We start from the raw sequence: 13,183 nt of genomic DNA, 5'->3' as shown, positions 1-13,183 counted from the left end.
GTTTTAGAAGGCACATCAGCCGACCATCTTCGGATCCAGAGCTGCCTCCTGGCCGCTACGGAGGATGAAATCCCTTTAGCGGTTGTCCGTACCAGGTCAGATGCCGCATCCGTAAGGAACGAAAGAGCAGATTCCATGTCCGCCGCTGGAGCGTTGTTCCTAACCTGTGACAAACAGGCACGCGTCACCACCGTGCAGCAGGTGGCGATCCGTAAAGACAAAGCCGCCACCTCAAAGGCCTGACGCAGAATGGCGTCCAGTCGTCGATCATGCGGCTCCCTGAGGGCCATCCCCCCTTCAACTGGAATGGTAGTGCGCTTGACCACCGTGCTAATCAAGGCGTCCACCTGAGGGCACACCAGCAAATCCTGGATAGCCGGCGCCAATGGGTACATGCTCGTCAGAGCCCGACCCCCTTTGAAGGCAGCCGCTGGAGCCGCCCATTCTAAATCAATCAGTTGTTGCGCCGCCTGTAAGAATGGAAAATGGCGGGCCGTAGGACGAAGACCTTCCAGTAGGGGGTTCTGCGCAGAAGGTATCGAAGCGCTGGGACCTGTAATATCCAATTCCGCCAGACACTGAGACACCAGGTCGGAGAGATCCTCCTTAGGGAAGAACCGCCTCATGGTTCGATATGGCTCAGTCCCTGGAGGGAGGTCCCCCTCGTCCGGGAGTTCGGACTCGTCCTGCGAGACCTCCTGGTCTGACTGATCTGGGCTATCCAGCGGTGGGAAGTCCCGCTCGCGATAAGGTTATGAAGGCCCAGGAACAGGATCCGCAGGAGCTGCCATCGGAGCAGCCGCCGCAGGCGCAGCCACCGCAGGAACTACAGGAACCGTAGGGCCTGGATGGGCAGCCGTTTGCATCTGAACAAAAGCATGAATTCCCTTAAAGAGATCCACCCAGGAAATGGAAGCAGCCTCTAAGCGCCGGGGTACAAGCTCCCCTGGGACGCCGGATTGGTCGAGACTGCCCCCTAACTCCGGGGTAGCCCCTGGGGAACTGTCCACAAATCGTGGTTGAGACAGGTCCTGGCCCGAGGGTCGCAGGGCCCCCTCACATTGGGCACACAAAGAATCTGGCTCATCCCTGCACGTGGCCCTAAGGTGGCATGCGGAGCAGAGGCCAAGGGCTGCCCGAAGCAGGGGGCGCCGTTGCTGAAGACTCCGCAGCTTTCTGATCCATTGAACAAAAGGTGCTCACAAATAATATGCGGCAGCAATAGGCGCTTAATAGCTATAGGCTCTCAATAGCAATAGGCTCTCAATAGCAATAGGCTCTCAATAGCAATAGGCTCTCAATAGCAATAGGCTCCCAATAGCAATAGGCTCACAATAGCAATAGGCTCTCAATAGCAATAGGCTCTCAATAGCAATAGGCTCTTAATAGCAATAGGCGCTTAATAGCAATAGGCTCTCAATAGCAATAGGCTCACAATAGCAATAGGCTCTCAATAGCAATAGGCGCTCAATAGCAATAGGCGCTCAATAGCAATAGGCGCTTAAGAGCAATAGGCGCTTAATAGCAATAGGCGTGCAATAAGAAGAGGCGGCAGCAATAGGCGCTTAGTGTGCCCTCAATAGGCTCTCAGCGACAAGCGACCAGCAATATGCATGCAATAGGCATTCAATACGCATTCAGCAATAAGCGGTCAGCAATATGCTCGTAATAGGCATTCAAGAAGCCGTCAGTAATAAGTGGCCAGCAATATGCTCGTAATAGACAGTCAATAAGCTTTCAGTAATAAGCGGTCAGCAATATGCTCTTAATAGGCATTCAATAAGCTTTCAGTAATAAGCGGTCAGCAATATGCCGAAACAAAGTCAAGGAGGAAAAAAAAAAAAAAAAAAACCCGCGCCTATTACGGGCGCGGAGTACCTGAACCAGGCCCTACGAGGGCGTCCTCCACGGCGTGCCACGCCGCCGATCCTCTGCGCTTTGGAGACCCGTAGGAAGAGACGTACTCCGTATCAGGTTCGGCGCGTCCCAGCTGGAACACAGGCGGTCTCCGGCTGCGGGGGAAGGGATCACCTCACCACCGCAATTTGAGGAAATGCACCCGCTACCTCGTCCACGCCGGGACCGAGGGCCTCGTATACCTCACGCGGACTGCGTCCGGGGACTGTGTCACTGCCGCGCTTCGGCAGGACCGAGGACTTTCCCACCGGGGGAGCACGTTAATCACCCCGGGAGCTCGCTGGGGGAGGAACCCGTGGGTATCTACCGCAGGAGCGCGGGGCTCTAAGTCGAAGAGACAGGAAAAACGAATCTAGAATGAGAAGAAAAGAAAAAAAAATTAAAGTAGTCTTGGAAAGCACGCTCAACTAGCGTGCAGGCACTCCAAACTGCTTTGGAGACGGAAATTACTGAATAGCTACGCTTCCTGTGGGGATATATACGCCCCCGTGCTGACGTCAGATCCATCTCCAACTGCTAGCACGCGGATACTATCCCATTTGTTCTGAGTCCATCTGGCTACATCTGAGTCCATCTGGCTACATCTGGCTACATCTGAGTCCATCTGGCTACATCTGGTTTTATTCTATCGTCTTTCCTCAAAGAGTGTGCTACCTGCTACTTTTCCCTCTTCTCTCCTCCTGATTCAGCTGTTCCATGCTAAATTCATGATTGTGAATGAAGACATCATTGGGCTTCTTGTAAGTAAATTGACCCATAACATTAGAACCACCTATGGGAGGAATGGCTATTAATGTCAGGTCACATCTTCTCCACTCATTCTCCCAACCATGAAAGGAAAAGATCAAATACAACGGAGCAAAAGACCAAGGTTCGAGTCTTGCTGTCACTCCTTGTGACCTTGGGCAAGTCACTTTACCCTACATTGCCTCAGGTACAAAAACTTAGATTGTAAGCCCTCTGGGGATAGAGAAATACCTACAGTACCTGAATGTAAACTGGTGATATCTCAATTGAGATCGAATGTTGGTATATAAAAACAATAAATAAAATAGTAAATAAATAAATGTCATTCAACAGGAGGTTGCTGTTATTGCTAAGCACAGATCAAAAAAGCAGTAAAGATATTACAAATGAAGTGTGCATAATTTATGTATTAAAAAATATTTGTGATTTGCTCAATGCTATCAGTTTAAAAATCACTCAACGCGATGTACAAAAGATATGCATAACAAAATCCACTTCATTTTCATATGCAATATAAAATCCATTAAAACATAACAAAAAATATAAAAATATATAAAAAAATAAAAATAATACTGATACCTGTCTTCCCTGCCTATAAAATAGTCACATTTTCACCACCTAATAACTATCTCAACCCTTAATGTACAGCACACTCATTAACCAAGTTTTCAAACCTTTCTGGAATGTCATCAAATCCCTCTCTTCTCTTAGCAATACAGGTAATTCATTCCATAATTTTGGTATAGCTGAAGAAAAAGCATGGGTTGGAGATATGCAAGCTTAAATGCCTTTGCTGATGACAGCTGAAGATGAGATCACAAATTGGATCTCAGCTTATGATCACTACTAAGCCACTGAATGCTCACCTAAAGGTATGGAGGACAAACTTTAAATGCCAAACTAGACACTTAAAGCTACACTGCTGGGAGTTGGAAATCAAATGAAATTTTAAACACAAGCGAGACATTGACATGCAATGCCTGCATCCCATAATTAAACAGGCCACTCCATTCTGAATAACCTGCAAACTCTTCATCGCTTTACCTAGTAAGCCCAGGTAAATCACATTGCAGTATACAAACAGAAATGCTTTCAACCAGTAAATGGCACAATTAACTTAAGTGCAATCACTGTTGTATTTTCTAGGGGACAGTTGATACCGAAAAGAATACAGATAAGGGACAATGGCGAGAAGATTCAATTTGTGGGATGACGGTTCAGAGGCAGAGGGGCATCAAAGAGTCCAGGCCAAGTAATTCAAAGATATAGAAGACCCAACATAGAGTTAAAGTCAGGTAATCCAGAGACATCAGCAGGAATATAAACCATAGTCCTGCAAGATATTTCAGAAATGTCACCAGGAAGACAAACCAATCCAGAAAAAAATTCAAAGGCATAATTTTATTTATTTAGATTTTTATATTCTGCTTTTCAGTATTTCAAAGCAGATTACATTGAGGTACTATAGGTATTTCCCTATTCCCAGAGGGCTTACAATCTAATTTTGTACCTGAGGCAATGGAGCATAAAGTGACTTGCCCAAGGTTACAAGGAGTAACAGTATGGTTTGAACTATGGTTTCCCTGGTTTGTAGCCTGCTGCTCTAACCACTAGGCTACTCCTCCACTCCTCAACAACTAAGCCTTTAAGGGTGGAGACTTTTGCCACCAAAATGCCATCACTGTCTGGCTGGCTCACCTTGACCAACTCTGGTTCAGGTCTATACCATCTTGGGCTGCTCGATGAAGTTCGTTGAGTCTGGGTAGATTCCATGGAGGGGTCTTCAATAGTCCAGACTTCTATAATGCTCTGATTGGGTTGTCAGATGTCCTAAAGATGTGACCTCATTTTCTGATGCTGCTGGTCTTAGCATCTCCATGTTACTTTTGATCTCATACATCTGGAAAGGCCTTGAAGCAGCTACTTGTGGTTTAGAGGTGATGGATATGTGCTCTCAAATAAGAATGTATGTGGGAGGATTTAGAGATCTGAATAAACATTTAATATGCTTCCTTCTTTTCCAGAGTCTCCTTCTTTGAGTCCTACTGTAGCTCCCCCCACAATCAGCCTAAAAGCACAGGTCCAGCATTGTGTGGAGTGCTCGGAATTCACTTCTTCCATCTTTTGTCTTGTGATCCCCCATTTCAACTTCTTCCACCTCCTCTTCCATATCCATGGCTGAGGATGAGTCTGCCTCTAGCATCTCCTAGGACAAAGCTGCAGAGAATGGCAGCACGTTCTGCCTAGCCCAAGTATTATGATCTATAAAAAGGAATATTATGATCTATAAAAAGGAAGGACGAGCACTTAAATGGTGATAGTTTTACATGAGTCCTATATCTGTGGTGTGTATTGATCCAGTCCAATCTCAGTGATAAGTGATGTTGCGTGAACTGTGGGGAAGACGTTCTCGCTCTATTCCCGCTCTAAGACTTGTGTCTCTTCCTAATAGCTGTCACAGGACAGTCACTCTGAGTTAACTCTTTGAGGAAGGAACACAGAGTGCCTTCCCTTTCCAAGAGACCAGGCAAGGATGCTCACAGACTCTTTAAATGCTTTGGGGTAGATTTTAAAAGAAGCGCGATCAGCCTACTTTTGCTTGCGCATCAGACTCAAGCAAAAGTACGCTGGATTTTAGTGGATACGCGCGGATCCGCGCGTATCCACTAAAATCCTGGATCGGCGCGCGCAAGGCTATCGATTTTGTATAGCCTGCGCGCGCCGAGCCGCGCTGCCTCCCCCCGTTCCCTCCAAGGCCGCTCCGAAATCGGAGCGGCCTTGGAGGGAACTTTCCTTTGCCCTCCCCTCACCTTCCCCTCCCTTCCCCTACCTAAACCACCCGCCCGGCCCTGTCTAGACCCCCCCCTTACCTTTGTCGGGGGATTTACGCCTCCCGGAGGGAGACGTAAATCCCCGCGCGCCAGCGGGCCTGCTGCGCGCCGGGCCGCGACCTGGGGGCGGGCACGGAGGGCGCGGCCACGCCCCCGGGCCGTAGCCACGCCCCGTACCCGCCCCCAAAACGCTGCCGACACGCCCCCGGAACGCCGCGACGACCGGGCCCGCCCCCGACACGCCCCCGACACGCCCCCCTCCGAGAACCCCGGGACTTACGCGAGTCCCGGGGCTCTGCGCGCGCCGGGAGGCCTATGTAAAATAGGCTTCCCGGCGCGCAGGGCCCTGCTCGCCTAAATCCGCCCAGTTTTGGGCGGATTTAGGCGAGCAGGGCTCTGAAAATCTACCCCTTAAGGTTTTAGCTTGCAGATTTATAGGCTCTGTTCATGACCTAATCCAGTAGGGCATTTTAAACAGATATTTACAGACACTACGCTACTCTGACTCTCCACATAGCATAATTCAGCCCCTATACTCCATCTGACTAGGTATGTGAATATGGTCTGTTTATTTTCATTACTTTACGTGCATGAGGCGTCTTCTAACCATTGCTCACTTCCCGTCTGGCCTCTAGCATGCTCTATTAAGCTCAGCCTAGCAGTGATTGATCTATTGCAAACATAGGAGGGCTGTGAACTATTTTTTTGTTTTGTTTTATGTTGTTGGTGGGAGAAATTTCATTTTGCAGGTTTGTATTTTTTTTCAGTTTTCAGTGCGTGCTATTGGCAGCATGCATTAAAACCACAACCCCATTGCCCCCACCCCAGCTGCAATTTTAGATTAAATCCTGCAACACCTGATTACAAACAGATCCCACTGGAGTTTTTTCTCCCAACTTTCTAGGATTCCCTCCAGCAAACCTCTTCCTCCTACCAGTCTAAATGCAATGATAGTGTCCAAACAGTGTCCTCAGTTGCTCCTAAAAAAAACCCAACTGACTCAAGGCTGGTGCCATTTTGAAGTAAGATCCACAGTCAAATCAGTTCCAACGTCAGGTCAGCTGGGGGTCTTTTTTTTTATCATATTGATGGGGCAGGAACAATTGAGAATCACTCCTGCCATTTGGGCACTATTACTGCAGGTAAACTAGAAGAGGCTTTTTTGTAATCAGGCAGTGCAGGATTTAATTTAAAATGGCAACTGGGTTGGGGGAGCAATGCAAAACAAAGCAACGACAGGAAATGACATTTGCCATTTCCTCACATATTTTTACATCTGCTAATTATCTGGAGTGATATCAAACATGTACTACTGACAAGTCTGGGTGAACTGGGAGGAATTCAGTTTAAAGAGCCAGGAGTGTCTCGATGACCTAGAAAAGTAATGGGAGAACTTATGGCCTAATTGGTAGAACTAGTAATATTGTGGATGCCTGCATACTTTAAAATTGGCTGATTTATGCGCATAAATCCTGATTAAAGTAGAGTAAGTCCTACTTTACTTTCATATGTAAAATACATATGTCTATTTTTAAAATAGGTAGGAAAAGTATGTGTGTTCAATGCATTGATATACATTGTTTCAATGATTTGTATGTATTCACACATATGTTGAAGAGGTAAAGATGCCCATATTTTATAAAACGTGTGTACATCATAAATATGTGTTATAAAATACTATGATAAAACTACACATGACCATATCCCGCTGTGCGCATTTGTTTGACAGTTATCTTCCCTAAGTTTAATTAGCTCCTCAAACACACATTTCTGAAAATCGATTGGAGGTTTACCTCACTTTCAATCTTGTGTTTGTTTTATGTGGTCCTGCTCCTTTCCCTTCCACAGTAAACATCAAACAGAAATATATGTTAAGCAATTTTGCTTTTTCTTCATCAGCCTCTACATATTCTTCCCCTTCACCTCTAAGTTTCACAATACAACATTGAACACTTCCTCCTATCACTAACATAACTGAAAAAAGTCATCTTCCCCTTTTACTATATATGCTTTTTTCTTTCCATATCAATCTATGCTTTCCCACTTTACCAGCTTCTCTTACCTTTTCCAGATAGTCACCTAACCTTTTCTCCCTTATCTTTTCATCTACTTCTTTAGAAAACCATAGCAGCCTCTTTTTCCTCCTATCTTTATTTATTTTCCTAGCAAAAAGATGTGTGGCCCTTAAATCATCTCCTTTTAGTTTTGCCCACTGCTCTTCCACTTCCCCTACATTTTCCCATCTAGCTAACGATTCCTTGAGGCACTCCCCTATTTTAACAAAGTCAGGGCCTAATTTGCTAAGATTTTTTTCTCCCATTCTATGTCTATGGAAAAAGTGCACACTAAACGAGGCTCTTAGTTTTCCTGAAGTCTAGGACCCTCACCTTTGAATAAACCTTCATCTCCAGGTCTCATTTTTATCTCCCTTTAGCTTTCTTACCTAATGTACAGACAATGGCTCCTTCTCCTCCATTGTCAACTCCAGATTTTGTGCTTTCTACCTTGTTGTTTCGTATGACTGAAATGGACTTCTTGAATCAGTGTGTCATGCTCCCTTTTCTGGCCTTCCTCCAATTGGTATTCACTCCACAATCTCTACTCCAAGAATTATGCATTGATGACATACAGATCACTCGGCTCTCATGGTCTGATCATCATATGATTCTGCTTCAACTATAGCTACTCCCCTCTAAGAAACTGAGGGAGACTAAAAGCATAAAACTGGTCATACCAACTAGGCACCTGAACCATTATATTATTTCCTTTATTGCTATGGTTCCTTTACTGCTAATGTCTGTGCCATTCTGTGATGATTAAAATAATTAAATTTGAAACACATTAAAATTAACAGTCATGTTTTGTCTGATCACTCATGTTTTCTTAAAATGTTACACATCTTACAAATTTTTCTAGGGCTACGTAAAATTAGGTGCACAACTGTATTTAGCAATATGTAGTAAAACTGCTCCTAGTCCCTTTAAATCCTGGATCCCTATGCTTGTTTCTTCCTACGCTATCACTTATTGTGCCTTATCTCAGATGTTACCCAAATGTATGCTTAAATTGTATGTACTGTGATGTAGACCCTAACTTGTGAGACACTTTGACTCTGATAGTTTGAAAGTGCAGAAAAAATTAAATGGTGATATATCCAATGGTATCCACTCTTTAAAAATAAAAAGAGGCTCTGGCCTATCAGACTTCTTTGCATAACCAATTGGGGAAACTCATTCCCTTTGAAGTGGGCAGAGGGCTACTTTAAATATTTAGGGATTTCTCTTTCGACTAAGCTTCATCAGCTCTACGATTTGAATGTGCTTCCCCTTCTTCGACCCTCTGTGACGCGATTGACCTCGTGGAAATCGCTCCCGCTATCTTTGATGGGGCGAGTGAATTTATATAAGATGATCTTACTGCCCAAGTGGCTCTATTTAATTCAAAACTTGCCCCTGGTGATTAAACAGCGAGACCTATGGTCCCTGGAAAAGGAGCTAAGCTCCTTCCTATTGGGGGGGGGGGGAGGAAGGAAAGCCTGTATTTGGTTTCGATATCTGCAAGCACATTGGGGGAGGCGGGGCTTGAATCTGAAATTATATAATATGGCCGGGATTCTCCGTGTGGTCAGAGATTGATTGCTGGGTGAGTCGAGTTATGTTAATATAGCAGCGGAACAAACTTCACTTGGGGGTGTGGACACTTGCAATGCTCTCCAAGCTGCTGACCTGGCACGCAGTGTTTCGCCAGTCCTGGCCCGTTTGCTGTTCCCGATTAGTTGGGCGTTGCGACAGGTCACACGGCTGTTCTCTCTCCCTCCACAATGTGCCTATTTCCTTCCTATTCGAGGCAATGCGGAGTTCCAGCCAGGCTCTCACACAGTGGGCTTTCGGGAGTGGTCCTCTCACGGGATTGTGTACCTGGGGCATGTGATGAATGTGGAAGGCCGTTTGATACCTTTCGCCTCCATTTCTGTGCAATATGAGTTGGCACAGTCGCATGTTTTTTCCTACCTGAAATTGCGGCATTATTATGGTACCCTGCCTGCAGACTCTAAATCCCCTCAGTATTTTGAAACCCGGGCTGCGCTTTTTGCTGTTAATAAGACCCAAAGCCCCTCCTTGACACACTATTACAAACAGCTCACTGCAGCTTCCGATGAGGGAATGTTTGCGCTGCTGGCCACACGGTGGAATGAGGATGCTGCGAATTTAGTCACCTGTGAGCAACTTGAGCGGGGCTTCCGAACTATCTCCCAAGTGGCCGTAAATGTGTATCTCCGGGAATTGCAATTTAAATTTTTGTGGCTCGCCTATATTCCACCTATTAGGGCAGCTCACTATGCAATTGGAGCCGCTGTCCATTGTGAGAAATGTAAATGGGAAATGGGCACCTTCCTACACATGTTTTGGGGATGCTATTTAATATGGAGATTCTGGGGACATCTATTGCAATATTTGTCTGGTTTACTGTCAGTTACTTTGACTTTGGGGCTGCAATTAACCCTTTTCGGCTCCATCCCAACCCTGCAAATCCGAAAATGGGGGCATCGGATGTTTATGCGTAAGGCCTTTTGTGTGGGGAAAAAAAACATTCTTTTGCAGTGGCGGTCACCAGATCCTCCCTCTTATTGGACATGGCGCAATCAATTACATGACTTGATGCAGCTGGAGGCAGAGGTGACCCACACTTCACCTGGTCTTCGACGGAAATTTTTGTCTATTTGGGAACTCTACATTCAAGCATTACCACATCGCCCTCGGAGCTTAATTTTAAATACCTTCCATCCCTGAGGTGCTGACCATATGTGGAGATCAATATTTCCTTAGTTTAGATAGCATTATCTGTGTCCTTGAGTCTTGATAAGCCATGGGAGAGGAAAAGGGAGGGGGATGGGATGGGGGGAGTGGGAGGGGGGGGTCTATAGGTTGGAAGGCAACAGCAGGGGGGGTTATGTCCTTACACCAAAACAAGTGACACTAATGGATGTATTTGGTTACGTACCATACTGTCCACCAATGTTGGTTTTCTTGTTATGTTTTTTCTTGTTGAATATCTCAATAAAAACCGTTTTGACATAAAAATAAAAAAAGATATGTTCATGCTATAGTTGGTTTTCACTTTTTATCTTGCTTAGTCACTAAAAAATCTAAAAAGAAATACAAGTAGAAAAGGAGTGCCATATTAGATTACCACAAGTAAAATGTTTGTAGAAAAATTAATCATCGGTACCTTTGTTAGGTTAATATTTAAAACTGAATGCCTTCAAGAGTGTCTAAGTCCCATACAGGGTAACTATGGACCAAGGAATTCCTAAAATCTTGCATCTCACAAAATTTTAAATACCTGCTGGCTTAGCAAGGATATCATTTCTACTCTAACACTTTTTTCATTTTCTTTCAACAAAAATTAATAAGTTTAATGATTTTAAACCCATGACAAAATGATTTTAAAATACTTTTTTTTGACAGAGGAAAACATGACTCTGTTCTTCAAAGCATCTTGTTTGAAATCTTACTAAAAAACAAAATGTAGAGATTTTCTCCATAGCTGCCCGAGTCAGAAGAAAGAAACTCATTTTTTTTTTTTTTTTAGAAATCAGTCAGTGCAGGAGTTTAATTCAAACTTCAAAGATTTTTTTGTGCCATTTCACTGGGCAGATTAGACACACAAATTCAAATTAAAAGGAAACTGGAATAACTTTTCCCAGCATCAGTTTGTCTTCATACAGTGTTTATTTTTATTGTAAACTTTAAAGTAATTCATTACAATCAAAGATCAATATGTCATTGTGCACTCACCAGGGAGTTTATCCCCCAGTTTGCAGCTGGCATACACCTATTAATATTGGGCTAAACCTAGACAGATGTTTACATGTGCAGGAGAACAATTATACTGTGGACTTAAGTGAGCTGTGGTACCTTCCATCTCGATGTTCTTGACATGATAGGGCATGCTTTGGCTTACATTAAAAACAAACAAAAATTAAAGAGAGAGGAAATGGATTCTACATGACAACTTACATGGAAACCTTCTCCCAAAGAGTCTGTGAAGTTTGAAAGTGCAGCCATTTAAGATGGAGGAATTGAGGCAGTGCCTATTTAAATGATATCATACTGCACTGCAATGACAGGGGAGAAGGAACTTATGGCACAAAGACTCAAGGTACAGCAAACATTATCCAGATTTTCTGTAGCCCAGTGGTTAGAACAACAGGCTGGAAAACCAGGGAAGCCAACATTCAAACCCCTTTAACACTCCTTGTAAGCTTGGAAATGCTACACATCCTCTATTGCCTTAGATACAAACTTACAGGGTCATTTATCAAAATGCGTTAAGGCGTTATCGTGTGTGTTAGGGCCCTAACACACGTGATAAAACCACATCATGAAATGCATATGCAAATTTAAAATTTGTATTCGTTTGGGTGGAGTAAATGGAAATGAGGGCCGGTTAACATGATCTGTGAAAGTAATGCACAGAATCTGAACTTTTTATACCACTGTAAGAGGGGACACTAGTAACTCGGGGTGAGGTTTTTGGGGGTAGGTATTGGGGGCCAGTTTTACATGACCAGTCATATGTATGAACAAGCACAGTTACCATGAGTGAGGATATAATGTGATTCGGAGTGATGAAAGGTAAAAGAAAAGTACATTTGTACCATGTTCTCTCTACCTAACTCTCTAACCTAGCTGAATTCAAGCTAGATAAAGAGTAAAATGTACAAATCTCCTTTTTTACCTTTCATCCCTCCAAATCACTTTAAATCTTCACTGATGGTAACTGTGCTGTTCGTATGTATGACTGTGCATGTAAAACTGCCCCCCCAAAACCCATCCCACAAACCTCACCCCGAGTTACTAGTCGACCCTCTTACAGTGGTATAAATAATTAACTTTTTTGTGAGCCTCTACAGAGTCACACTCCCTCTCTTCTCTGTGTGATGTGAAAATAACATGCATGGCTATTTTTGCTATATTTCTAGCAAAATGATGAATCTAGACCTTAGAAATATATTTAACTAGCTGTGTTAAGTGTTTATCACAGAGTAAATGTCTTAGCCATACAAATGCTATCCTGCAATAACTCAAGTATGGTAATGTGTAGCTTTGCCTTCAAAGCAGCAGTGCCAGGGCCAGCTTTTACCATGTCAGGGGCCGATCTTTAGAAATGCGCCATCCACCCCCGCGACTTACCACCGGCTGCTTTGGCACAGTGCTGTGTCCTTTGTTGGCAAAGGAACAGCCATCCCTCTGGTGGCAGCAATTCCAGAAAAGCACATCCTTCTCTCTCCCCTCCTACCCAGCATCCCATTCTCTCTCTTCTTCTATCCCTTGTCCACCAGTCCTTTTCTCTTCCCCCCATTTCCTTCCCCTCCCAAAAATCAGCTCTTTGCCCTGCATCTCCTACTCCTTTTGCATCCTCCCTTGAACCCCCCCCCCCCCAATCAACTCCTGAGCCTGCATTCCCCTTTCTCTCCTCACCTACCCCTTGTCCTGCATTCCCCTTTCTCCCTTATTCACTCCCTGCCCTGAATCTTCCTATTTCTCCTCCACTCCTTGAACAGCATCCTCTCTCTCCCACCCACCCTTTCCTAAAGGCACTCCTCTCTACCACCCATCCTTAAGAACATAAGAACATGCCATACTGGGTCAGACCAAGGTTCCATCAAGCCCAGCATCCTGTTT

The 13,183-nt window shown here is 44.6% G+C and overlaps 1 protein-coding gene across 1 annotated transcript in view; it reads right to left on the bottom strand.

The window, feature by feature from the left end:
• The window catches only part of SUGCT (succinyl-CoA:glutarate-CoA transferase), a 1,474,461-nt gene that overhangs the window by 1,199,938 nt on the left and 261,340 nt on the right, over positions 1 to 13,183 (bottom strand). The gene's annotated exons all lie outside the window — the stretch shown is intronic.

Source organism: Rhinatrema bivittatum, chromosome 2, assembly GCF_901001135.1.
Source record: "Rhinatrema bivittatum chromosome 2, aRhiBiv1.1, whole genome shotgun sequence".
In the NCBI taxonomy this organism is placed as follows: domain Eukaryota; kingdom Metazoa; phylum Chordata; class Amphibia; order Gymnophiona; family Rhinatrematidae; genus Rhinatrema; species Rhinatrema bivittatum.
This window is presented reverse-complemented; position numbering and strand designations above follow the sequence as displayed.